We start from the raw sequence: 27,743 nt of genomic DNA, 5'->3' as shown, positions 1-27,743 counted from the left end.
TGGCAGGAAAGAGGACTGATCAATAGCCGGGGGAAGGAATTAGTACGTGAGGAGTTGATTAAACGCGTCGTGGAGTCCCTATTACTCCCCTGAGAAATAGCGGTGGTGCATGTAAATGGTCATCATAAAGGAAATGAACCAGAAGTTAAGGGGAATAGATTAGACGATGAAGGGGCAAAGGAAGCAGGCCTAGACCCACAAGGAATGCTGATTCATTCCCTAATACCTACTGTCCCTAATCCCCGGAAGCTCCTATATTTACTGAAAGAGAAGAAAAAGAATTGAAAGATTTTGGGGCTGCAAAAAAACAGCAGACGGGCAATGGATGTTACCCGATGGAAGGGAAATGTTAAACAAAATGATGATGTGAGAAATTGTGGCTGTTCTACATCAAGTCAGTTATTGGGGAGTACAAGCATTGTATCTTTTAGTTTTTAGGGAATATGGATGTAAAGGAATACATACAATTGCTAAACAAATATGTGAGGGATGTATAACATACAGAAAGGTAAATAAGCAATTCTTGAGAAAACTGAGCCCGTGAGGAAGAGACCCGGGATTGAGACCCTTCCAGAGTATTCAAGTGGATTATACTGAACTACCCAGAGTAGGAAGACTAAAATATATGCTGGTCATAGTAGATCATCTATCTGGTTGGGTTGAGGCATACCCCCTAGCCACCGCCACTGCGTGTGTGGTTTCTAAAACAATATTAGTGCACACAATTCCCCGATATGGGCTAGTGAACCGTATAGATTCCGACCAAGGAACTCATTTTACCTCTAAAGTGTTACAGGAGATAATGAAAGGGTTGGGAATTTCCTGGGAGTTCCATGCTCTATGGCACTCACCATCATCGGGAAGGGTTGAGAGAATGAACCAAACACTCAAACGACAGCTCTCTAAATTGATAATAGAAACCAGACTCCCTTGGACCAAATGTTTACTTATAACTCTCTTGCGAGTACGAACAGCCACAAGGAAAGACTTGGGACTATCCCCTATGAAATCATCTTTGGATTACCTTATCTGGAAACGAACGGAGAATTGACAATTCTCGAAACTAAAGACTTGTTCTTAAATAAGTATATACTGGGCTTGTCCTCCTCTTTGTCTTTCCTCAGGAAACAGGGTTTATTGGCACAGACTCCACCCCTTGAATTCACCGTTCATCCCATCCGGCCGGGAGATTGGGTCTTAGTGACATCATGGACAGAGACTAAATTGCAGCCGGACTGGGAAAGGCCGTATCAGGATCCTTTGATTACTGAAACGACAATAAGGACAGCGGAGAAAGGCTGGACTCACTACACTCGGATCAAAGGGCCAATGAAATCTCCAGTTGAGGAAGAAGTCTGGACAGCCGAATCAACGGAAGACCCGCTGAAACTCAGGCTGAAGAGACTTTGAGTAACTGATTATACAGTGGCGATGCGAGCGCGGGATTATTTCTGTAGGATTGTGTATTAATTTTTTTTGTGTTTCAGCACAATTTGTAGAATGCTGGGAATGCTTAGAATTATGATGCTAGTTCTCTTTGTATTGGGATTTTGTCAAATATAATTTTCATATGTATTATTAATGGTCCCTGAGTCTGATAATCCCCAAGTAATAGACCTGATGCATGTAACTTAGTAAATTGTGGGGATGTAGATAATCTGAGACAGTACTGCATCTCAGAGATACATCTTAAATCCTTTGGGGATGGTACTTGGTATAATGGTTTTGTCACAATACACCGGGCCACCTTCCAGTTACCTCTCGATTGTGCCGATATAGAGCGTAACCCAATATACCTAATGATAAAGAAAACCACATGGCACAAAGCAATTCTCGGGGTGGGGGTGGTGGGGGGCACCTATGAGATACAGTTAGATGAAACATTTGTGATAGAAATATAAGCAAACGGGAAGTATTTCTTGGGCTGTTGATTTAAAAATTAGCGCAGGACAGGGAAAACGGGCAGAAGTATTGAATCACAAGGTACAATATTTCACCCCTTCCGATGGTCCTAAAGTAGTAAAAATTATAGAGATAAAGGACTTGAAACAGACCATTGAAATAGAAGCTGGATATGGGGATGACTGGTTTGAATGGGTAAAGTGTACTGTAAGATGTCTGCACAAGAGCAAATGCTATGCATGCGCCTCTGGTAGGCCAGTGACCCAGGTGGTTCCCTTTCCACTCGGGTGTAAGCGAGACAGGAAGGTCATGAAATGTATGATAACCCTGTATCAGGATAAGACTGCATGGAATTATAGGAATTGTACCTCTCTATCCCTGATCTTCGCTCCATTGGAGAAGAAAGATTCAAAAGCCCCCCCCCCACTACATTTTCAGCCACAGTCGGAAATCACACGATGTGTGTGAATAGACAAGGTACAAATCGGTCTAGAGATTTGTGGGAGCTAAAAGTATGTACAGAGATTAAGAATGGCACCGATACGGACACTGGAGGGAACTACTCAGCACCAATGGCTCCCCGAGCGGATCTGTGGTGGTACTGCGGAGGCAAAATATTGAGACCCACCATACCAATGGATTGGAGAGGGATATGTACAATTGTGCAATTGGCAATTCCATTTACCCTGGCATTTGAGAAGGAAAATATAGTGGGGAAAAAGGGAAGGAGTAAGAGATTACTGTTAGACACTTCTTTCGATGACAGGATTTATCTGGACTCTATAGGAGTCCCTTGGGTACCTGATGAGTTCAAGGCTCGTAACCAGATTGCAGCAGGCTTTGAGTCAGCTCTCTTCTGGTGGGTAACAATTAATAAAAATGTAGGTTGGATAAATTACATTTTCTATAATCAACAGTGAAATATAAATTATACAAGAGATGCGGTTAAAGGAATATCAGAACAGTTTGATGTGACAAGTAGGATGACATGGGAAAAAAAGAATGGCCCTTGATATGATTCTAGCGGGAAAAGGGTGTGTGTGTGTGTGTGTGTGTGTGTGTTAGGAAGAAGCTGTTGTACCTTGATTCCTATTAACATTGTGCCTGTGGTTCAATTACTCGGGTCTTAAGGTGATTGACTACCTTAGCAGAGGAACTGGCCGAGAATTCATGAGTAGACACATCTCTCATGGGATGGCTTGTATCATGGTTTGGAAAATGGAAGGGGGTGATGGTTTCCATCCTTAATTCCCTGATAGTCGTAGTCGGGGTGTTGGTGGCCATTGGCTGTTGTATCATATTCTGTTGTATCATACGAGGGCTCACCCAAAGACTGATTGAGACAGCCTAAATGAAATAGATGCCACTAAAAGGGACCAAGCAGAGGAAATTGACTAAATAATGAGGCGATGAGTGAGATCAAGATGGATGAAATCTGGGGAATGATGCTTGCGAATTTTGGGGGCGATGCTTAAAAGAAAAATGCAGAAAATAACAAATGGTAATTCAAGAAAAAGGGGAAATTGTGGGATATAGGTAAAGTCGTGTTACTTCTGCAATTATAGTTACTTATGCAAGGTAAATGAACTCACACCATTGTGTAATTCTTTCAACTAAGAGCTGAGTCAACAAGAATGCAAACTATGTGGAGGAAATACATAATTGTTTTTGTATTAGCTAAAATTGTATGCAAGAATGAAACATGACTGCAAAACAATGGTAGATGTTACAGACAAATAGATAAGGTGCTGTGAGGATATAGGTTAAGCCAGATACTTGCACAAGCAGTAGTTATAAGCATCTGTTTCCCACTTGTACAGAAACACAGGAACAAACCCCAATTAAAATAACATAAGGATCTGTATGGTTGGGGAAAGCACAGATGGAGGGAATAGATAATACCTAACAATGGGCCACAGTGGGATGTGGTCAAATGGCCTTGTGAGGCCAGAAATAAACATTTTGTCACAGACAAGGCCGGATAAGGCAAGAGGTAAACAAGAGTAATGGGTGCCAGTCTTAGAGAAGTGGAAGATGTAAACGGGGAGGAGCAATGGGATAAAAAAAGGAACAAAATTACATAAATATCGTGTATTCGTTGAATTCTGTGTGTGTGTGTGTGTGTGTGTCTCTGCCTTGTATACAGTGGCCATTGCACCCTCTTGCAAGGGTGAAATAAATGACACTACAGATTTAGATCTTGTCTCGGACTGAAATTATTGAAGTGCGTAAGCTTTGTTTCTCACACAACTATACCAATCTCAGACTGATCTCTTTCCCCACTATGTATCTGGGTATCAATTCCAAACCCCTCCGCCCCCAACGCAAGCAGCTCGAGCAAACCTCCCCACCAGTATATCATTGCCCTTGCAATTCAGGTGTAACTGTTCCTCCTTATACAGGTCTCTTCTACCCCAGAAGCGATTCCAATGACACAAAACTTTGGATCCTTCTCCCCTCCACAAGCTCCTCAGCCGCGCATTCATCTGCTCTACCCTTCCGTTCCTCCTCCCACTGGGACATGGCACTGTGAGAAATCCAAATACAACTGCTGTCGGAGTGAGGCAAGAAGACTCTGAAGGCCTGGGGAATTCAGCAGGAATAGCAGTTTATTCAAGAGGGAATTGATTACAGCCAGGAGAGGAACTCAAGACCATCACACAGAACAATTGAGCTCTCTCTGTCAAACACCCGCATAATACCAATCTTACACTTTCTGACATCAAAGTTATGTCAGTCTGCAAACTAACTGTTGTTGTGCAGTTGATCATATCAAGTCCACAAGTCAACCAATTGGGCGATGATTCCATCAGGTCTGTAAATTAATTACATCAAATTAATAATTCAATTAACTCAGCATTTTGATTACATGAGGTCATTGTCTATTACACCTCTACCAGTCAGATTCTAACACACGGTGCCTGTTCGCTGATGTGGTCACTTGTAACCTTTGTCCCTGAATATCCTGTGATCTGTTGAGGTTCTGCCCTGCTCACCCATATCAGTTAAGCATTACCAATGTCTCCGTGGGCTAGCTGGCATGTCTTTACTGATGCAGAGAGTCAATCACTTTAAAATATCTTATTAGACAATAGACAATAGGTGCAGGAGTAGGCCATTCCGCCCTTCGAGCCTGAACCACCAATCATTATGATCATGGCTGATCATCCTTAATCAGTATCCTGTTCCTGTCTTATCTCCATAACCCTTGACTCCACTATCCTTGAGAGCTCTATCCAACACTTTCTTAAATGAATCCAGAGACTGGGCCTCCACGGCCCTCTGGGGCAGAGCATTCCACACAACCACCATTCTCGGGGTGAAGAAGTTTCTCCTCATCTCTGTCCTAAATGGTCTACTCCATATTTTTAAGCTGTGTCCTCTGGGTCGGCACTCACCCATCAGCGGAAACATGTTTCCTGACTCTCGAGTGTCCAATCCTTTAATAATGTTATATGTCTCAATCAGATCCCCTCTCAGTCTTCTAAACTCAAGGGTATACAAGCCCAGTTGCTCCAGTCTTTCAGCGTAAGGTAGTCCTGCCATTCCAGGAATTGACCTCGTGAACCTATGCTGCACTCCCTCAATAGCCAGAGTGTCTTCCTTCAAATTTGGAGACCAGAGCTGCACACAATACTCCAGGTGTGGTCTCACCAGGGCCCTGTACAGCTGCAGAAGCACCTGTTTGCTTCTATACTCAATCCCTCTGGGTGTTCTTGTACACCAGTCAACGAAGGTAAGCATGCAGGCACGGCAGGTAGTGAAGAAGGCTAATAGCATGCTGGCCTTCATAACAAGAGGGATTGAGTATAGAAGCAAAGAGGTAGTAATCTGCCTTCCTGTCCTTGCCACCAAAGTGGATAACCATACATTTATCCACATTAAACTGCATCTGCCATGCATCTGACCACTCATCTAACCTGTCCAGGTCACCCTGTAATCTCCTAACATCCTCCTCACATTTCACCCTGCCACCCAGCTTAGTATCATCAGCAAATTTGCTAATGTTATTACTAATACCATCTTCTATAAATTAACATATATTGTAAAAAGCTGCGGTCCCAGCACTGATCCCTGCGGTACCCCACTGGTCACTGCCTGCCATCCCGAAATGGAGCCGTTTATCACTACTCTTTGTTTCCTATCAGCCAACCAACTTTCAATCCAAGTTAGTACTTTGCCCCCAATGCAATGCGGCCTAACTTTGCTCATTAACCTCCTGTGTGGGACTTTATGAAAGCTTTCTGAAAGTCCAGGTACACTACATCTACTGGATGTCCCTTGTCCATCTTCAGAGTTATATCCTCAAAAAATTCCAGAACATTAATCAAACATGATTTCCCCTTCATATGTCCATGCTGACTCTGACCTATCCTGTTACTGCTATGCAGATGTGTTGTAATTTCATCCTTTATAATAGACTCCAGCATCTTTCCCACCACTGAGGACAGACTAACTGGTCTATAATTTCCTGCTTTCTCTCTCCCACCTTTCTTAAAAAGTGGTACAACATTAGTCACTCTCCAATCCATAGGAACTGATCCTGAATCTATCGAACTCTGGAAAAAAATCACCAATGCATCCACGATTTCACGAGCCCCTCCTTCAGTACGCTGGGATGTCGACCATCAGGCCCTGGGGACTTATCAACCTTCAGACCTAACAGTCTCTCCAACACCAATTCCTGGCAAATATAAATTCCCATAAGTTTAGATACTTCAACCACTGTTACCTCAGGGAGATTCCTTTTTGGAATGAACTGATCCTGCATCTTCTGCATTATACACAGAAATATCTGCCATTGTTCCTCCAATACCGGCTAAGGTATTGCACCATTGAACTTTGGCCAGTTCCTCTCTCATAGCTCCACAGATCCCTTATTCAACAGAAATATTATCACTTCCGATTGTACCCTCTCCCACTCAAATTGCAGATTGAAGGTTATTCTATTATGGTCACTACGTCCCAATGGCTCCTTCACTTCGCGGTTTCTGATCAATTCTGGTTCATTGCACAATACCAGAGACAAAATTGCATGTTGAAATCCACCATAACAACTGCCGTAACATCTTTGTGACCGGCCAATTTCAGCTCCTGATTCAACTTACATCCAACATACAGACGACTGTTTGGGGGCCTGTAGATAACTCCCAAGAGGGTCTTTTTACCCTTAGAATTTCTCAGCTCTATCCACACTGACTCTACACCCCCTGATTCTAGGTCCCCCCGCGCAAAGGACTGAATATCATCCCTTACCAATATGGCCACCCCAACCCCTCCGCCCGTCAGTTTGTCATTACAAAAGCACGTGTAGCCATGAATATTCATTTCCCAGGCCCTGTCCACTTGAAGCCACGTCTCAGTTATCCCCACAATATCGTATCTGCCAATTTCCAAAAGACCCTCAAGCTCACCCATCTTATTTTTAATTTGTTACTGCCCTCACCCTTCCCTTCAACTCCTATTTCACTTAACCTTACAGCATTATCCCTCATTGAGTTTTGTGCTTCATTGATACAGTTGTCTTTCTTGACTTCCCTTGTTCTAACTTTCCCTTCAATTTCCTTCTTAAACATCCAGTTTGTCCCCTCCCCCTCCGCTACTTAGTTTAAACGTAGCTGTGTTGCAGTAGCAAACCTGCCTGCCAGAATGCTGGTTCCCAACCTATTAAGGCGCAAACCGTATCTCTTGTATAATTTATGCTTACCACAAAACATACCACAGTGATCCAAGAACTTGAATCCTTGCTTCCTGCACCAGTTCCCCAGCCACACGTTTAAGTCCATTATCTCCATGTTTCTGGCCTCACCAGCCCTTAGAACTGGAAGCAAACCGGAGATAACAACCTTGGATGTCCTGCTTTTCAGCCTTCTTCCTAGTTCTCCGAAGTCCCACTGTAGTATGTTCCTCCTCTTCTTCCCGACATCATTTGTGCCGAGATGTATCAATGATTTGGAGATGCCGGTGTTGGACTGGGGTGGACAAAGTTAAAAATCAGCGAGGTAAAAGCAAAGACTGCAGCTGCTGGAATCCAGATTCTGGATTAGTGGTGCTGGAAGAGCACAGCAGTTCAGGCATCATCCAAGGATCAGCGAAATTGACGTTTCGGGCAAAAGCCCTTCATCAGGAATAAAGGCAGTGAGCCTGAAGAGTGGAGATAAGCTAGAGGAGGGTGGTGGTGGGGAGAAAGTAGCATAGAGTACAATGGGTGAGTGGGGGAGGGGATGAAGGTGATAGGTCAGGGAGGAGAGGGTGGAGTGGATAGGTGGAAAAGGAGATAGACAGGTAGGACAAGTTCGGACAAGTCATGGGGACAGTTACTGACTTGGAAGTTTAGAACTAGGGTGAGGTGACACAACACCAGATTATAGTCCAACAGGTTTAATTGGAAGCACACTAGCTTTCGGAGCGATACTCCTTCATCAGGTGATTGTGGAGGGCTCGATCGTAACACAGAATTATTAGCAAAAATTAATTAAACTGCAAATTTTTGCTATAAATTGTGTGTTACAATTGAGCCCTCCACAATCACCTGATGAAGGAGCGTCGCTCCGTAAACTAGTGTGCTTCCAATTAAACCTGTTGGACAATAACCTGGTGTTGTGTGATTTTTGACATGTACCAACAATTTATGCCGACATGTATCACCAGAGACATGTACTAACATATTCTATGGTTGTGTAAGATATTGTACTATATGTTTCTTTGTTTTTATATTAAGGCCCTTTATTTGCCAACCCACTCACAATCGCTCGGTATTTACTCCTTCCGCATTTCATTCAGACATTCACCAAACTGTGATCTCCCCACTCCCCAGCGCACTATCTCACCCGAAACTATGAAAAGACGAGAATACTAATTCCCCTCAGAACCATCTATCGGGACTTGAACAGCTTGCAGGACATCAGACAGGTTGTCTCCAACAGCACGGAGCTGTTAGATACAGATTGAATTGGGTCTCTGTCCCCTTTAAGAAAGTTACTGTCAAATCGCGCTTCCGTGAAATGGAATGAATGAGGGAGGAAACCGGCAATAGGGAGTGAAATCTCAAAACCCTGCCGCGGGAATCCGTTTACTAAGCCCTCTGCTTTTATTAAGTACATGTATAAGTTATGATTTGGTTAAATCAATAAGCCTGATATTCTTTCTCCTACTCTCTACACTAAAAGGACTCACACCTTCACCCCCCTCCTACAACTACCCTCGGGGTTCGACTTTTTAAATTCTTGCGTAAATTCCTATTTTCTCTCCTCAGGACCCGTTCTTTTTCTATCCCGTATCATGGGTTCCAATGTGTACAGCAACATCCTGCTGGTCCCTCTCCCCTTTGGGAATATTCTGCACCCTCTCTGAGATAGTTCTGAATTGTTTGGAGTGAGGGGGCATTTGAATAACTGCGTGGACCCAGTTTGGAAGCTCTCTAGACAGATTTCAGATCCCATCATTGTCTCACTCTTTATTGGAGGGAGAGTGAGGTACTGCAGAACTATATTTAAATTCAGGCCTTTCTGAAGCCGTTTTCAATGTATTTGGTCTGGCAGTGTGTTGGGAAGGTGACCCAGCTGGTTACTGCAGTTATTGAATTGAGCAATAATCAGCTGGTTACTTTAGTTACTGAATTGAGAAATAATCGGGTGTAGACTCTGATTATTGAAGCAAACGAGAACTAAATTATCTTCAACTGAGAAAAACAATTTAGTTCCGCTTGATTCTAAAATTCAAAGAAATAAAGAGGTGTTAACTCTTTCTTGTAATACACTTAAAACTGATCTGCAGTATATTCCTCACAGACATATGCACGAACATAGTCACACTCACAAAATCCCACTTTACAGACAATGTCCCAGACCACACAATGACCATCTCAGGGCAGGTCCTGTCCCACTGGCAAGACAGAGCCAGCAGAGGGAACAGCTCCGGGGGGTACAGTCAAGAGGTCTGTGCTCTGAAAGTGCTCAGCATTAATGCCAGACCCCATGAAGCCTCATGACATCAGGTTAAACATGGACACGGAAACATTCTCTGTGTCTTAAAAAGTATTAAGGTAAATAAGTCCCTGGTTCCTGATGGGATCGATCCCAGAATATTGTGGGAGACAAGAGAACAAATTGCTGCAGCATTGACAGACATCTTTGTATTCTCTCTGGCCACAGAGGACTGGAGAATAGCTGATGTTGTCCCATTGTTTAAGAAGGGTAGCAGGGATAATCCTGGGAATTACAGACCTGTGAGCTTTATGTTAGTGTTAGGGCAATGACTGGAAAATATTCACACAGAGAAGATCTTTATGCATTGAGAAAAAATTGATTTATTAGTGACAGACAGCATGGTTTTATACGGGAGAGGTCGTGCCTTACTAACTTGACCATATTTTTAAGGAGATGATGAAGATGATTAATGAGGGAAAATCAGTTTATGTTGTTGACATGGACTTCAGTAAAACCTTTGACAAGGCCCCTCATGGCAGACTGGTACAAAAGGTGAGGTCACATGATATCGGGGTGAGCTGGCCAGATGGATTTTCCTGTCTAGATCTGAGTCAATCATAGGAGACAGAGGGAAGTGGTGTAGGAAGCTTTCTAGGATGGAGGACTGTGACTAGTGGTGTTCCACAGGGATCAGTGCTGAGACGTCTACTGTTCATGGCCTATATAAATAATTTGGAGGAAAATGTGAGGAGTCTAATTAGTACTTTTGTGGATGATACAAAGATTGGGACGATACAAAGATTGGTGGAGTTGTGGATAATGAGGAGGATTATCAGAGGGTACAACAGAATATAAATCAGTTGGAAGTATAGGTAGAAAAATGGCAGATGGAGTTTAATCTCAACAAATGTGAGGTGATGCATTTTGAAAGGTCAAATACAGCTAGCAATTATATAGTGAATGCCAGAACCCTTTGGACTATTAATATGCAGAGGGATCTGGGTGTACACATCCACAGATCACTAAAGGTGGCAGTGTCAGTGTCATAGAGTCATAGAGTCATAGAGATATGCAGCATGGAACTAGACCCTTCCATCCAACTCGTCCATGCCATCCCAACACAATCTAGTTCCACCTGCCATCACCAGGCCCATATCCCTCCAAACCCTTCCCTTTCACATACCCATCAAGATGCCTCTTCAATGTTGCAATTGTACTGGCCACCACCACTTCCTCTGGCAGCTCATTCCATTTACGTAAAACACTCTGAATGAAAAAGTTGCCCCCTAGGTCTCTTTTATATCTTTCCCCTCTCACCCTAAACGTATGCCCTCTAGTTCTGTACTCCCACACTCCAGGGAAAATACTTTGTTTATTTATCCTATCTATGTTGCTCATTATATTATAAACCTCTGTAAGATCACCCCTCAGCCTCTGACGATCCAGGGAAAGAAGTCCCAGCCTATTCAACCTCTCCCTATAGCTCAAATTCTCCAACCCTGGCAGCATCCCTTTAAATCTTTACTTAACCTTTCAAGTTTCGCAACATCATTCCGATAGGAAGGACACTGGAATTGCACACAACATTCCAGCAGTGCTTTAACCAATGTCCTGTACTGAAAAATGTGGTGCTGGAAAAACATGAACACATGTTTTTCCATGAACACATTTTCAACTCTGGTCTCCAGCATCTGCAGTCCTCACTTTCTCTCAATGTCCTGTACTGCAACAACATGACCTCCCAACTCGTGTACTCTATACTCTGAACAATAAAGTAATGCATAACAAATGCCTTCTTCACGAACTTGAGATTACGCTTTCATAGAACTATAAACCTGCACTCCAAGGTCTCTTTGTTCAGCAACACTCCCTATGACATTACCATGAACGTGTATGTCCTGCTATGACTTGTTTTCCCAAAATGCAGCACCTCACACTTATCTAAATTAAACTCTATCTGCCACTTCTCAGGCCATTAGCCTATCTGATCAAGATCCTGTTGTAACCTTCGCTGTCCACTACAACTCCAATTTTGGTGTCTTCAGCAAACATACTAACTATACCTCTTATGCTCACATCAAAATCATTTATATAAATGTTAAGAAATAGTGGACACAGCACCAATCCTTGTGGCACTCCACTGGTCACAGTCTGAAAAACAACCCTCCTCCACCACCTTCTGTATTCTACCTTTGAGCCAGTTCTGTATCCAAATGGCTAGTTCTCCCTGTATTCCATGAGATCTAACCTTGCTCAACAATCTCCATGGGGAACCTTGTCGAACACCTTACTGAAGTCCATATAGATCACATCTACCGTTCTGCCCTCATCAATCCTCTGTTACTTCTTCAAAAATGTCAATCAAGTTTGTAAGACATGATTTCCCACACACAAAGCCATATTGACTATCCTTAATAGTCCTTGCCTTTCCAAATACATGTACATCCTGTCCCTCAGATTTCCCTCCGATAACTTGCCCACAACCGACATCAGGCTCACTGGTCTATAGTCCCCTTTTTGCCCTCCTGATGTCTCTCTTACGTATACTCTTCGAAGGGTTCACTCGATCTATCCTGCCTATACCTGACATATGCTTCCTTTCTTGCTGGTGGATAAGGGAGTAAAAAGGCCTATGGCATTCTTGCCTTCATTGGAATGGGCATTGAGAAAAACAGTAGTCCAAAGATGTGTGGGTGAGATGAACTGGCCAAGCTAGATTGCCTATAGTGTTCAGGGATGAGTACGGTAGGCGCATTATTCAGGGGAAATGTGGAATAATAGGGGAGGGGAATGGGTCTGCGTGGGATACACTTCAGAGGGTCGGTGTGGACCTGTTGGGCCAAATAGCCTGTATCCACGCTGTAAGGATTCTATAATTTCTATGATAGGCAAGTTATGCTTCAGCTTTGTAGAACTTTAGTTTGGCTGCACTTGGAATATTGTGTCTAGTTCTGATCACCACACTACTAGAAGGACGTTGATGCTTTAAACAGGGTACAGAAAAGGTTTGCCAAGGTGTTGCCTTAGCATGAGTGGTTTTAGCTATGAAGAAAGTTTGGATAGACTGGATTTGTTTACATTGGAATGTAGAAGTTTATAAGATTGTGAATGGCATTGGATGAAGTGGAAACATGAGACTTCTTCCCAGGATAGAGGGGTCAAGTACGAAAGGCACAGGTTAAAACCACTCGGAGGGAAGTTTAAAAGAGATGTGCAAGGCCCTTATTTTAAACAAAGGGTGGTGAGTGTCTCGAATGTACTGCCAGAGGAAGTGATAGAAGCAGACACATTAGCAGCATTTAAGGGAATACCTGGACAAATACACAAATAGGAAGGGAATGGAGGGATACGGATCCTGGAAATGAAGACAGTTTTAGTGTGGAAGGGGAACATGTGTGAGCGCAGGCTTGGAGGGCCGAAGGGCCTGTTCCTGTGCTGCATTGTTCTTTGATCTTCTCTGTTCAGTGAGCTCTTCCTGTATTTAAAACACTGCAACAGGGATGCTATGATAAGGCAGTAACCAGGAAACAGCTCCAGGTCACTGAGACACAGACCCACCTTGGAGGATACAGTCCCAGATGTGGCTTTCCCAGACTAGTGCACATGGAAGTTTGAATGTTGAGTTTTACTTTTAAAAAGACACCTCCGCTGGATACTATTGAGACAAAAATATCAATGCAATCACATTTTCAGAATTCCAGTGGCTTTCCAGTCAGATCACTACTTTGAATCCCTTGATTAGATCCAGTCTGTAACTAACTCAGGGGTATTGATTATTCTAGATATAAACCTCTTGGAGCATGCTAAAAAGAAATCACTGGAGAACCGCAGCAGGTCTGGCAGCATCTGTGGAGGGATAAGAGAGTTAATGTTTCTAATCCAGGTTAATTGGAGTTTTGAAACAAGGAACTGAGACTTCTATGAACTGCTTCCAATGCAAGCATATCGTTTTCATAAAGGAAACCAAAACTGAACTCAATACTCGATGTGTGGTCTGAACAGTGACTGTGCAGTTGTAACAAGACCTCCCTCCTTTAAAAAAATACTCCCTAACATCAAAGATCAATATTCCATATGACTACTTACTTCTTTGATGTACCTGTATGTTACTCTTTTGTGATTCTTCTCTAAGAACAGGCAGACCCTCCTCCTCCAGAATTCTGTCATCTCTCTCCTTTTAAATAATGTTCTGCTCTCTGTTATTCCTGTCAATCATACAACCTCATGGCACAGCCACATTATATTCCAGGTTCCTTTTCCTTCCCATTTACTCAACCTAACCCAGTAGTTTAATGTGATTGTAAATAGTTGAGGTCACAGCATTGATTCCTGTGACACTCCATTAGTTACCAGTTTGAAACTGAAGCCTTTATTCTGATTCTGTATTTCCTGGTACTCAGCCTTTCATCTTCTACCCGGGTTATATATCATCACTGGCAAAATTTATAAAATCATGAGGGGGGCAGAGACAAGGTGAATAGCCAAGGACTTTTCCCCAGGGCAGGAGAGTCCAAAACCAGTTGGCACAGGTTTAAGGTGAGAGGGGAAAGTTTTTAAAGGGACCTGAGGAGCAACATTTTCATGCAGAGGGGGTGTGGGTATGGAATGAGCTGCCAGAGAAAGTGGTCCAGACAGGTGCAATTACCTGGGCGGCACGGTAGCACAGTGGTTAGCACTGCTACCTCACACTGCCAGAGACTGGGGTTCAATTCTCCACCTCATGCGACGGACTGTGTGGAGTTTGCACGTTCTTCCCGTGTTTGCGTGGGTTTCCTTCGGGTGCTCCGGTTTCCTCCCACAGTCACAAAGATGTGCAGGACAGGTGAATTAGCCATGCTAAATTGCCCGTCGTGTTAGGTAAGGGGTAAATGTTGGTTATGCTTCGGCGGGTCGGTGTAGACATGTTGGGCCAAAGGTCTGTTTTTACACTGTAATGTAAATGTAAATTACGACATTTGGACAGGGACATGAATAGGAAATAAATATTGAACTGTTTCTAGAACACTGAAAGTAAATGAAATCTTGAACAACTCTATTACAATCCTTGTCCAGAATTGCATGTGAGACAATCTATTTTACCTAATTTGCCTGTGACAAAGATGTGTTTATGAGATGTTACTCTATTTCAGCAGTTGCTGTTTATGAGTTAAATAACCCATTGTTCTGCTAAGTTTTCCAATAGTTATTCCAACTCTTCTTTCTTTGGTTTGTTATTTGATTTTGATTTTATTGTCACATGTACTCAGTACAAAGGTACAGGAATACAGTGAGAAGTGTATGATGTCACCACACAATGAGCAATCTTAGGGACAAATACCTCGGCACAGAATCTTAAGAAGAAGGTATGAAGAAAGAACAATGTTAAAAATTCAACCCTTTTTATTTTTAAAGTAAATATAGTATAACATAAAACACACGATGTAAGTTTAAAAGTTATACGTTGCAGACCTTCTGACTTTTAAGTGGAAAATAAAGGAATAAAGATGCAGGTTCAAACATTACAGTCTTTAAGTGCTTAATCTTAGTTGGACTGCACTTAAAAGAATCACCTTCAGATTAGAGCTTCATGCTAAGTCGACAGCTGGCCAAGAGACTGCACATGCTGGGCCGAGTGATCACCACACCAGGCTGAGAGATCATCACACCGGGCAAAGAGATCATCACACCTTGGTGAGAGATCACTACACTGGGCTGAGAGATCACCACGCTGAGCTGAGAGAGCACCATGTCAGGCTGAAAGATCACCATGCTGGGCTGAGAGATCATCACGCTGGGCCGAGAGATCGCCACATCAGGCCGAGAGATCACCATGCCAGGCTGAGAGTTGACCATGCCGTGCCGAGAGAACACCATGCCGGGCCAAGAGATTACCAAACTGGGCTGAGAGATCATCATGCTAGGCTGAGAGATTACCATGGCGGGCTGTCAGATCCCCATACACGGCCGAGAGATCCCCACACCCGGCCAACAGATCACCACAGCCGGCCGAGAGATCACCATGTCAGGCAGAGAGATCAACACACCTAGCCAAGAGACTGCACATGCTCAGCCATTGAGAGGGCGGCACCTTAGGCTACTGAGAGATTGCTCAGCTGGGCCGAGAGACTGTCCGGCTGGGTTTGTGCACAGTCTGAGGACAGGAGTCCCATGGCCAGGAGAAGAAAGAAGAGAGTATACAGATCAAAAACGCATAAGTGAAGAAGGAAAAGAGAAAAATGGAATGGAATGTGTGAGTGGACTGGGCTGCCAGGGGAGGGGGTGGAGGTTGGTAAATGGGAAGCCATCAAAAATGAGATAACAGGAGTCCAGAGACAGTATGTTCCTATCAGGGTGAAAGGAAAGAATGGTAGGTGTAGGGAATGTCGAATGATTACTAAAATTGAGGTATTGATTAAGAAAAAAAAAAGACCATATGTCAGGCAGAGACAGCAGGATTTAATGAATTCCTAGAATAATATAAAGTCAGCAGGAGAATCTTTAAACGGGAAATCGGGAGGGCAAAAAGGGGACATGAGATAGTTTTGGCAAATAGGGCTGTGGAGAATCGAAAGGGATTCTATAAATACTCTTACAGCAAATGATTAACTAGGGAGAGAATACAGCCCCTTAAAGATCAACAAGGCTGTCTGTATGTGGATCTGCAGGAGATATGTGAGATACTAAACAATTATTGTGCACCAGTATTTACAGTGAGGAAGGATTGGAAGATACAGAATTTGGGGGAATATTTTGAAAAGTGTCCATATTACAGAGGATGAGGTGCTTGACATTTTTAAATGGGTAAAGGTGGATAAATCCCAGGATCTGATCAGGTTTACTCTAGAAGTTTGTGGGAAGCTAGGGAAGTGATCGCTGGACCCCTTGCTGAGATATTTGGATCATTGATAGCCAAAGGTGAGATTCCAGAAGACTGGAGGTTGCCTAACATGTTGCCAATATTTAAGAAAGGAAAAAGCTAGGGAACTATAGGCTGGTGAGACTGACATCGGTGGCAGACAAATTGTTGAAGTGAATTCTGAGAGACAAGATTTAAATGTATTTGGAAAGGCAAGGACTGATTAGGGATAGGTAACATGACTTTGTGCATGGGAATCATGTCTCACTAACTTCTTTGAGTTTTTTTGAAGAAGTGAAGAAGAGGATTGATGAAGGCAGAGTGGTGGAAGTTGTCTGTGTGGAAGTCAGTGATGTGTTTGGCAAGCTTCTTCATGGGAGACTAGTTAGCAAGGTTAGATCACATGGAATACAGGAGAACTAGCCATTGGAAAAAAAGTTGGTTAGAAGGGAAGAGACAGAGGGTGGTAGTGGAGGGTTACTTTTCAGACTGGAGACCTGTGACGAACGCTGTGTCACAGGATTGGTGCTGAGTCCACCTCTGTCATCTACAGACATGATATGGATGTGACGTTAGGAGGTATGGTAAGCATGTTTGCAGATGACACCAAAATCGGCGGTGCAGTGGACAACCTAGAATAGATATTTTTCTCAGAATAAAACAGGACTTTGATCAGGTGGGCCAATGAGCCAAGGAATGGCCGATGAGCTTAAATTTGATAAATGCATGGTATTGTATTTTGGAAAAGCAAATCAAGGCAGGACTATTACACTTAATATTGAGATCCTGGGGAATGTTGGTGAACAAAGAAACCTTGGAGTGACGGTTCATAGTTCCTTGAAAGTGGAGTCGGAGATAGATAGGATAGTGAAGCATGCATTTGGGAGGTCATGTTGTGTCTTTAAGGGAGATTGGTAAGGCTACTATTGGAATACAGCATGCAGTTCTGGTCTCCCTGCCATTGGAAGGATGCTGTGAAACTTCAAACCGTTCAGAAAAAAATTACAAAGATGTTGTTATGGCTGGAGGGTTTGAGCAATGGGGAGGGGCTGAATAGACTGAGACTGTTTTCCCTGAATTGTCGGAGGCTGAGGTTTATAAAATCATGAGAAATATTGATGGGGGAAATAGACGAGGTATTTTCCCTGGGATGAATGAGTCAAAAACTAGAGGGCATAAGTTTAAGGTGAGACCAGAAAGATCTAAAAGGACCTAAAGGGTAACTTTGACACACAGAGGGTGGTGCGTTGATGGAATGAGCTGCCAAAGGAAGTGGTGGAAGCTGGTATAATTGCAATATTTAAAAGGCATCTGGATGGGTATATGAATAGGAAGAGTTTCGAGCGATATGGGCCAAATGCTGGCAAGTGGGACTGGATTAATTTAGGATATTTGGTTGTTACGGACAAGTTGGACTGAAGGGTGCTGTATGTCTCTTTGACTCGATTACCCTATTATCTAAATATGAACATTATTTGATTTCACTTCAGTGCCAGTATATCCAGATGGTGCTGTAATGCTCTCCTCGACCTGGAGTAATGATCATCAATATTTTCTTGAACATGTTGGATGTTCATGGATCACAAGGTGGCATTTATGCAGTGGATTCTGGAATCCAAAAAATTGAATCTTGATTAATTTTCAATTAAAGATCCCCTGATGCTCTGGCCTTTGTTAAAATCTGTTCATTTATTATTTTGATATGGGTTTAAATACAAACATATTGGGCAGGAACAGAAATGAACAGAAACCATTTATATTTGAATCTTGAGAAAATGTTCTGTCTTTATGTTGCCCATCAAAAGAAGCCAAAGCCTTTTCAACGGGAAAATGAGAGGAATTTAAATTGCATGCACATTTCCAAAAAATAACTTTCATGTCTGGAAACTGAGCTGTCAGAGTTGATGTTACACAGTAAATGAAGATTAAAATATCTGCTCCAAAATGGGGGAGGCAGAGCTGCTTATTGAAGCCAGTGGAGAGAAAGTAGAGTTAACATTTCAAGTCCAATTCGGCAAAAAGGGTCAAAATGTTAACTCCACATGTCTGGCAGCATCGGTGCAGAGAATGCAAGAGAAATATCCAGCAATTTCTACTTGTGTTTCAGATTTCCAACATTCACAGTTCTTTCGTTTATGTTATTGAAAATATTGACTGTCCATTTGATTATCTCCTGTTTGCAATATCTAACTTATCCAGACCCCATCATAATCCAACCTTTTCGCACCAAATGCTAACGAGGGATTCCTTTGGGCATTCAATACTGTCTCATAGAAACATAAAGGGACATTTACCATTTCAGGCATGCCACCTGACTTACTGTCTGTCTGGCCTGTTGCATTAGCCCTTGAGTAAGTCAGTTACGCAGCACAGGGACAAAGACAGTCAGTGTTTCACAAGTTTACAGGTGGACAACAGACTTATTAACTGTTAGTTTCTGTCTCATAGTGATTGACGATTTGAACATTTTATTTTGGAGAAGTGCTGAGCATTCAGGTCCTTGATAATCAAATAAAATGGAAGGAACTGCAGATACTGTAAATCAGAAACAAAATATGATTGAATATGACTGTGACAGATTCATTGCACATAATCATGAAATTCTGTCGCTTAGCTGATACAGAGCTGCAATCTTCACAGAAGATTTTTGTCAAATCTATGTGTTTCCTGAGTCACATCCTTCCTTCACATTTCAGAGGATGGCTTTGAAATGGTGAAATAAACAAAGATTGGATAATGCAGATTGCTGAGCTGGTACAAGGATGAGCTGGCCATTCTGCCTTGAGTGTATCCGGATAGTTGGGAAAAGGGGCAGTATAATTGGTAAATGTAAAAGAACAGTCAATGTTCCATAATTACACCGGTACCAGACCCCACCTCTTCCTCCGTGACATTGATGACTGCATTGGCGTCACCTCGTGCTCCCGCGAGGAGGTTGAGCAATTCATCAACTTCATCAACACATTCCACCCCGACCTTAAATTTACCAGGACCATCTCTGATACCTCCCTCCCCTTCCTGGACCTTTCCATCTCCATTAATGACGACCGACGTGACACCGACATTTTTTACATTCCCACCGACTCCCACAGCTACCTGGTTTACACCTCTTCCCACCCTACCTCCTGCAAAAATGCCATCCCATATTCCCAATTCCTCTTCGTCCGCCGTATCTGCTCCGAGGAGGACCAGTTCCATCACAGCACACACCAGATGGCTGCCTCCTTTAGAGACGGCAATTTCCCTTCTCACGTTGTTAAAGATACCATGCCATGCATCTCGTACACATCCCACAGCTCCACCCTCAGACCCCATCCCTCCAAACATAACAAGCACAGAACACCCTGGTGCTCACCTTCCACCCTATCAAGCTTTGCATAAACCAAATCATCCACCGACATTTCCGCCACCTCCAAACAGACCTCACCCCCAGGGATATATTTCCCTCCCCACCCCTTTCCACCTTTCGCAAAGACCGTTCCCTCCATGACTACCTGATCAGGTTTACGCCCCCCCCCCTCAACAACCCACCCTCCGTCCTGGCACCTTCTCTTGCCACCGCAGGAATTGCAAAACCTGTGCCCACACCTCCTCCCTCATCTCCATCCAAGGCCCTAAAGGAGCCTTCCACATCCATCAAAATTTTACCTGCAAATTCACCAACGCCAGTTGGTCCCCTTTTGCACCATTCCAAACTTGTAGTCCTGAAGCTGAGCGAAGGTGCCTACCTGTCCGTCGCCCTATGCGCCTCCTCGCTCAGCCTGACTGGGGCATGTATTCCCCTGGCTGTAACAACTATATTGTTAGGGCTCATCACTGGACCCCCTGCCCCTGCACCCACGACCCTGAATTTTTGCGTCAGAAATACATTCATTCTTAGGATGAGAATGCCCATCCCTAATTGCACCGGAGGGCAATTCAGAGTCACCGCCATTGCTTTGTGTGCTTTGTGTGCTTTAACTGCAAAACCCTCCTATTAATTCCCAAAATTTACACAGTTTTCACCTGCTTAAACTGTAGTCATTTGAGTAGGATCTGGCCTTTGCACAAAACTTGAACATGAACATCAGTCCTGAGCCACCAGAATAGAACTCGTGGGAGGTTCTGTCATTCAGAGGAGATCTTAAATTGTCATGAAAACTGAACATTGAACTCCAAATGTTAACTCTGTCTGTCTGTTTCTCTTTCCACAGTTGCTGCAAACTTGCTGCATTCTCTCAGCACTTACTCTTTTTCCTTGTTTTAAATTATCTCCCACCTGCACTCTCAAATGTCTTTATTGTTTAATGTATCAGCTATGGATTACTTGCGAACAGTGTCCCCTAAAACGCAGATATGCACGGCTTTATCTTCAGATCTGAATAAGGACAAAAACTGTGGATGCTGGAAATCAAACAAACGTCAAAAAATTAGGGTGCAGATTTGCTCGCTGAGCAGTAGGTTTGATATCCGGACATTTCATTACCTGGCGAGGTAACATCATCAGTGGTAACCTTCAAGTGAAGCGAAGTTGTTGTCTCCTGCTTTCTATTTATATGTTTGTCCTGGACGGGGTTCCTGGGGTTTGTGGTGATGTCATTTCCTGTAAATTTTCTGAGGGGTTGATAGATGGCATCTGGATTACAAGGGGAGTCAGGGTGAAACAATGCCTGCTGGAGTGTGACGACCTTCATTGTTCAGACCTCTGAATATTGGAGTTGGGATGGCATGCTGAGGTTGGACAGGAAGTTGATAAAAACAGTTCTGGAAGACTGTGTCCTGTTCTGCTCACGCTGCTTTATGAAGGATATTATTAAACAGGAAACGGTTCAGAAAAGATTTACCAGGATGTTGCCAGGAGTGCAGGGTTTGAGATATAAAAAAAGACTGGAGAGGCTGGGGACATTTTACAAAGAACATTACAGCATAGGAAAATGCGTTTCAACCCTCGAAGCCTGCATTGACACATTTTGCCTTCCATATTAAAACTGTCTTCACTTACAGGATCCGTATTCCCCTGTTCCCTTCCTATTCATGCCTGCTGCTGGATGCTTCTTGAAAACTACAATTGTGTCTGCTTCCATTGTCTGTTCTGGCAGGGTGTTCCATGAACTCGCCAACATTTCCATGATAAATATGCCTCACATATCTCTTTAAAACACCTCCCTGACCCCTGAACCTTGAACCTGTGTCTTGACTCTTCCATCCTGAGAAAAGGCCTCATACTTTCCACCCTATCCATGCCATTCACAATCTTATAAACTTCTAGAAGGTCGCCCCTCAACCTCCTGCATTCTAGTGAAAACAAACCCAGTCTATCCAAGTTTCCTTCACAAGTAAAATCTCCTTACCAGGCAACGTCCTGGTAAATATATTCTGTCCCTTCTCTAAAGCATCGACATCCTTTTGATCGTGTGGTAATCAGAACTGTACGAGTTTTTCACTGCAGCATAGGAAGTTGAGGGGTCACCTTGTTGAGGTTTGTAAAATCATGACAGTGATTGGATAAGGTGAATGACAAGGGTCTTTTCCCTAGTCTGGGGGAGTTAAGACTAGTGGCCATGTTTGTAAGGTCAGAGGAAAAGGATTCAAAGATTGAGGAGCAACTCTTTTGTCCCCAGAATGGTTTTTGATGGAGTGAACTTCCAGATGAAGTAATGTATGTGGGCACAGTTACAAAGTTTAAAAGATGCCAGTTCTTGATGCCAGTCTTTTATTTCTCCTTTCTGCGCTACTGAACGCCCAAATTTCTGTGATATGTATTTCCGGAGGACTAACATGGCAAGGGAGTACATGTTAAATAGGAGGACCCTGGCAAGTACTGAAGATTACACGGAACCTGGTTTGTGTGTCCAGCCATCCGTGAAGGCAGCAGGATAGGCAGGTAAGGGAATTAAGATGGGTCAAAGCCACTGAATACATGAGCAGGGAGGTGTCATGTTGGAGCTTTACAGGATTTTGGTGAGACCACAGCTGGAGTCGTGTGCGCATTTCTGGTCACTGCATTATAGGAAGGATGTGATTAGACTGGGGGGGGGGGGGCAAAGGAGAACCACCAGGATGTTGCATTAGATTGAGCATTGCCTAAACCTGCAGGAATGTGTGTGTGTGTGTGTGTGTGGGGGGGGGGGGCGGGGGGGGGGGGGGGGGGGGGCTATGGTAACCCACTCAGCCTGCACATCCCTCTACATTATGAGCAATTCAGCATGGCCAATCCACCTAACTTGAACATCATTGAAATCAGAGCACCCGAAGGATACCCACTCAGACAACATGCAAAACTCCACACAGCCACCCAAGGCTGGAATCAAACTCTGGTTCCTGGCACTGTGCTCCAGCAAGGCTAACTTCTGAGCCACTCTCAGCCAGGGGAATTGTCTTTTTGGATTCATATAAACTTGCTGTGCTCAGATTCACTGCTTTATTATGAACGGTCAAATCACCATAATTCCAATTTCACATCAGGAGAGAGGGATGACGGGTGTGAAGTTTGATTTAATTTGATTTATTACTGTCACTTTTTTTCAAATAAATTCATGGGATGGGGGCACCAATGGCCAGGCCAGTGTTTATTGGCCATCCCTAATTGCCCAGACGGCAGTTAAGAGTCACAGTACAAACCTTCCCGTCTGCTGGTCCTCTCTTCATCGAAGGGTTACCCCTCCCACATTGCTGTGGACTCGATGGCAGGTTCCTTCCTGACAGAGCATCGCAGTCCAGGCTGGGGCGTGGGTTATTGGACTTGGCTGGCTCTGTGTTCTCTCTGGTTGTGGGTTCTCCGATCCAGGCTGCACACCATCGCGATCCTCTCGTTCACTTCACCCAGGCAATACCGGTCCCGGAACGGCCAGAGAGAAGCAGAGACCGGGGAAGGAAATACCTGTAGCCAGGCCGGCAGACAGCAGTGAGAGGAGCCCGGACTCCGAGAGAGAAACAATAGAACATTGGCTGGGTTTCATCCAGAGGAGGGTGGGAGGAGTTACTGAGAGAAGCAGAGATGAGTTACCGAGAGAGAGAGAAAGAGGGAGAAAAAAAAGGTGTTACAGAGAGGGATGAGAGGTGTTACTGAGAGAGAGGGAGGAGTTACTGGGGGAGAGAAAGAGTGAGGATGGGTGTAACTGAGGGTGTTAGAGAGAGAGGAGTTTCAGAGAGAGGGAGGAGATGAGTTACTGAGGGAGATAGAAGAGTTACTCAGTGAGAGAGAGAGGAGATGAGGTACTGAGAGAGAAATGAGTTACCGAGAGAGGAAGGAGAGGAGTTACTGAGGGACAGAGAAAGAGAGAAAGGAGTTAGTGAGAGAGAGAGAGAGAGAGAGAGAGAGAGAGAGAGAGAGGAGTTACAGAGGGAGAGGAAAGAGAGAAAGGACTTACAGAGAGGAGTTACTGAGGGAGAGAGAGGAGTTAGTGGAAGAGAGGGATTACAAAGGGACAGGGGTTATAGAGGGAGACAGGTTACAAAAGAGTCATAGAGAGAGTGAGAGGAATTCCAGAGGGAGAGCAGTTCCGGGTGGAGAGGGAGTGAAGTTCGGAGTAATTCCTCGAATCTTGGGAAAAAGGGAAGAGAAGAGTTTAACAGGGAGAGGGGACTGGCTGATGCGACGTCTCCAGCAAATTGCAGTCACTCCTTTCCCAAGGCCTGGTGGAGGCAGTGCTGCCCAGCACAGAGAGCATCCATTCTGCATTTGCCTATCGCCTGTAGACTGGGGACACTGCACACTGGAAAATGCTATGCCCAAGCTGAGCCAGCATTGTCCCCTCTGGTTGTGCCTCAGATCAGTGCTGTGTGTGCTCAGTGTCGTCTTGTTGTGTCAATGGCTGCTGGTCCAGAGAGGAGGGGGCCGGCTGACCCTCAGGCTGGTGAAACCAGGCACCAATACAATGCAGGGACACCTCCTGCGGGTCGAGGAGAACTCCAACTGCTGGCAGATCATCCAGGGGGACAGGCAGGAGGTGGAAAGGGCCCTCGTCAACTCCATTACTAACTCCCCCAAGCACCAAGCCGCCACTGAGGTAGATTTTCTGAACATGACCCTAAACTGCAGATCATTTGAGCTTCCGCAAGTATATCACAATCCCCCTGAGCCCTGAGGAGGAACACTTCCCCTTGGCTTCCTCCATAGTCATCCACCTGCCCCTCTTCCGCGGTTACGTTAGAGCCCGGCTGGCTCTGGAAAAGGAGCATGCGGTGTCCACCAACACCATGGAGTTGTTCAGGGAGAGATGGGCACTGCAGGGAGTGAAGTGTATTATTTCCCACTCCAACTCTATTTTGATTTAATCCCTGCCCTCCCCTTCACTGTTTGATCACACAGCATTGCACTTTGATGTGAAGGGCACTGCTTGTCACTGGTCACTCGCGTGTTTCCTTTCTTTCTGGTGGTGGAAATTTGAATAAAGATTCGTGCACCTTGTGTCTTTCCCTGTGTCTCACACCTGCACACACACAACATGGGTGCTGGGGGAAAAATAAGCAATACCACAGTTAGGTGGTAGTGTGGGGAAAAAATAAAAAAAGAAGAAAAAAATTTTAAAAAAAACAAGAGTCAGGGGTTCAGTTCACTCTGACAGCTGGCTCTTGAGGAAGCTAGACCTGTGTGTGTGTGTGTGTGTGTGCAATGACTCTCCTTCTTGACTGTGTCAGAGAGGGAAAAAAATAAATGGGGGTGTGGGGCTGGGGAAAGATTGGTGGGATGGCATTAAGTGGATGCAGGGAGGAGGTGGCTGTGATTGGTCAGTGGGTAAGGTGGAGCAGATGGGTGGAAAGGAAGATGGTCAGGTGAAAGGGATGGGGTAGAAAGAATGGGCTGGGCCTGTGATGAGAAGAGTTATAAGGATATAGACTGCTTACGAGAGTATGCAGGAATGTTGGTAGGTTAAAGGTGTAGGAGAAAGTGAGGACTACAGATGCTGGAGATCAGAGACAAGAGTGTGATACTGGAAAAGCACTGCGGGTCAGGCAGTATCTGAGGAGCAGGATAATCAATATTTTGGACATAAGCCCTTCATCAAGAATGAGGCTTGTGGACCAGGTGCTGAGAGATAAGTGGGAGGGATGTGATGCTGGGTGGGTGGGGGGAGGTATCTGGGAATGTGATAGATAGATGAAGGCATCCGGCGGGAGTGTTGTGGAAGGTGGAGTGGACAGATGGGAAGGACGATGGACTGGTCAGGAGGGTGGTGCTAAGTTGGAGGCTTGGGACTGCGATAAGTTGGGGTGGGGAAATGAGGAAACTAGTGAAGTCGACATTGATCCGCCTGGTTGCAGGGTTCCAAGGTGGAATATCCAGGCGTCAGCTGGAAAGGGTTTGGTGATGGAGGAGGCCCAGAACCTGCATGCCCTTGGTGGGAGGGGGAGTTGTAGTTTTCAGCAACGGGGCGGTGGGGTTGGTTGGTGGTTGTGAGTGTCCCAGAGATGTTCTCTGAAACAATCCACAAGTCAGAGTTCTGTCTCCCCGATGTAGAGGAGACCACAGCGGGTGCAATGGAGGCAGTAGATGACATTGGTGGAGATACAAGTATATTTCTGTCAGATGTGGAAGGATCATTTGGAGCCTTGGACGGAGGTGAGGGGGGAGGTGTGGGTGCAGGTTTTGCACGTTCAGAGGCGAGGGAAGGTGCCAGGAGGGTAGGGTGGGATGGTAGTGGGTGTGAATCTGACAAGGGAGTTACAGAGGGGATGGTCTCTGAAATGCAGATGGAGTGCAGAAGGGAATATATCCCTAATGGTGCGGTCTGTTTGTAAGTGGCAGAAGTGGTGGAGGATAATGCAATTTATCCAGATGTTGGTGGGGTAGAAGGTGAGGATCGAAGGGTTCTGCCCCTGTTGCGTTGGAAGTGGTGTGGTTCAAGGGTGAAGGTACAGGAAATGGAGGAGATGCACTGGAGGGCATTGTCAACCACGTGGGAGAGGAAATTGTGGTCTTTGAGGTGGGACACCATCTGAGATGTTCTATGGTGGAACTGGTCCTCCTAGGAATAGATGCAGCAGAGGCAGTGAAGTTGGGAATAAGGGATAGGGTTTTTACAAGGGGCAGGGTGGGAGGTGGTGTATTCCAGGTAGCTGTGGGAGTTGGTGGGTTTGTAGTAGATGTCCACGGTTAGTCTGTCGCCAGAGATGGAGATGGAGAGGTCCAGGAAGGGAAAGGAGATGTCCAAATTGTTCATGGGAATGTGAGGTCACGTTGGTTGGTGTTGCTAGAATTAATGAACTTTCCAAGCACCTCATGCAAATACGAGGTAGTGCCAATCCAGTTATTGATGTAGTAGAGGAAAATGCGGGGAAAGGTGCCGGTGTAGCAGTGAAAGATGGACTGTTCCATGTGCCCAACGAAGAAGCAGGCATAGCTGGAGCCCATGGCTACCCCTTAAGAGTTAAGAGTGTACAAAAGAATGTAAGTTTGTTTAAGAGCATGTAAAGGATTGTTCTTAGGTTGATAGTGAAATAACTTCACAGAACTGGGTACTGCAGATGCTGGAGATTTCAGTCAAGATTAGAACGGTGTTGGAAAAGCACAGCAGGTCAAGCAGCATCAGAGGAGCAGAAAAATCCTTCATTAGGAAGAACTTCACAGAGGCCCTTATCCAGTCACCAACCTACCCTTTATTTCCACATGGTCCTCAACACCGATCCAGCTTCCTCAGAGCCAGCTCTGAGTGAACAGAACATCTGATAGTCCTGTTTATTAGTTTTTCAGAAGCAGCCCCAGGAGCAGCAGTGGAAGTGGACCCCAGGTGTACTTAGACCCAGGCAGCAGCAGTGCTGGGGTGCAGGTGAAGTCCAGGCTTCAGTAGCAGAAGCAGTCCCAGGTTGGAGCAGCAATGGTGTGAGTAGCTGTCTATGCAGCTGAGCACAGCTTCAAATTAACAGAAATAAGCAGAAAGATATCCCAGAAAACAAACTAAACAATAAAAAAACAAAAATCAAGATAAACTCCTCAGTAGGAAGACATGAACAGCAGCAAATAAGACACACTGAGGCTATTCAGAAGTCAGTCTCCTCTCCTCCTTATCAAAGTGAAGAGTCCTTCATATGCTGATCCATCTCCCTTAGAGACAGCTCTCAGTGAGCAGAACCCTAGGCACACTTGCTTATTTTTTCTT

The 27,743-nt window shown here is 44.5% G+C and overlaps 1 pseudogene; it reads left to right on the top strand.

Moving 5' to 3' along the window:
• Positions 1-23,552, top strand: part of LOC140484466 (cyclic AMP-responsive element-binding protein 1-like) — an 80,378-nt pseudogene extending 56,826 nt beyond the window's left edge.
• The last annotated feature ends 4,191 nt before the right edge of the window (positions 23,553-27,743 follow it).

Source organism: Chiloscyllium punctatum, chromosome 13 (genome assembly GCF_047496795.1).
Source record: "Chiloscyllium punctatum isolate Juve2018m chromosome 13, sChiPun1.3, whole genome shotgun sequence".
Lineage (NCBI taxonomy): Eukaryota > Metazoa > Chordata > Chondrichthyes > Orectolobiformes > Hemiscylliidae > Chiloscyllium > Chiloscyllium punctatum.
Note: the sequence above shows the minus strand (reverse complement) of the source record. Positions and strands in the feature narration are given on the sequence as shown.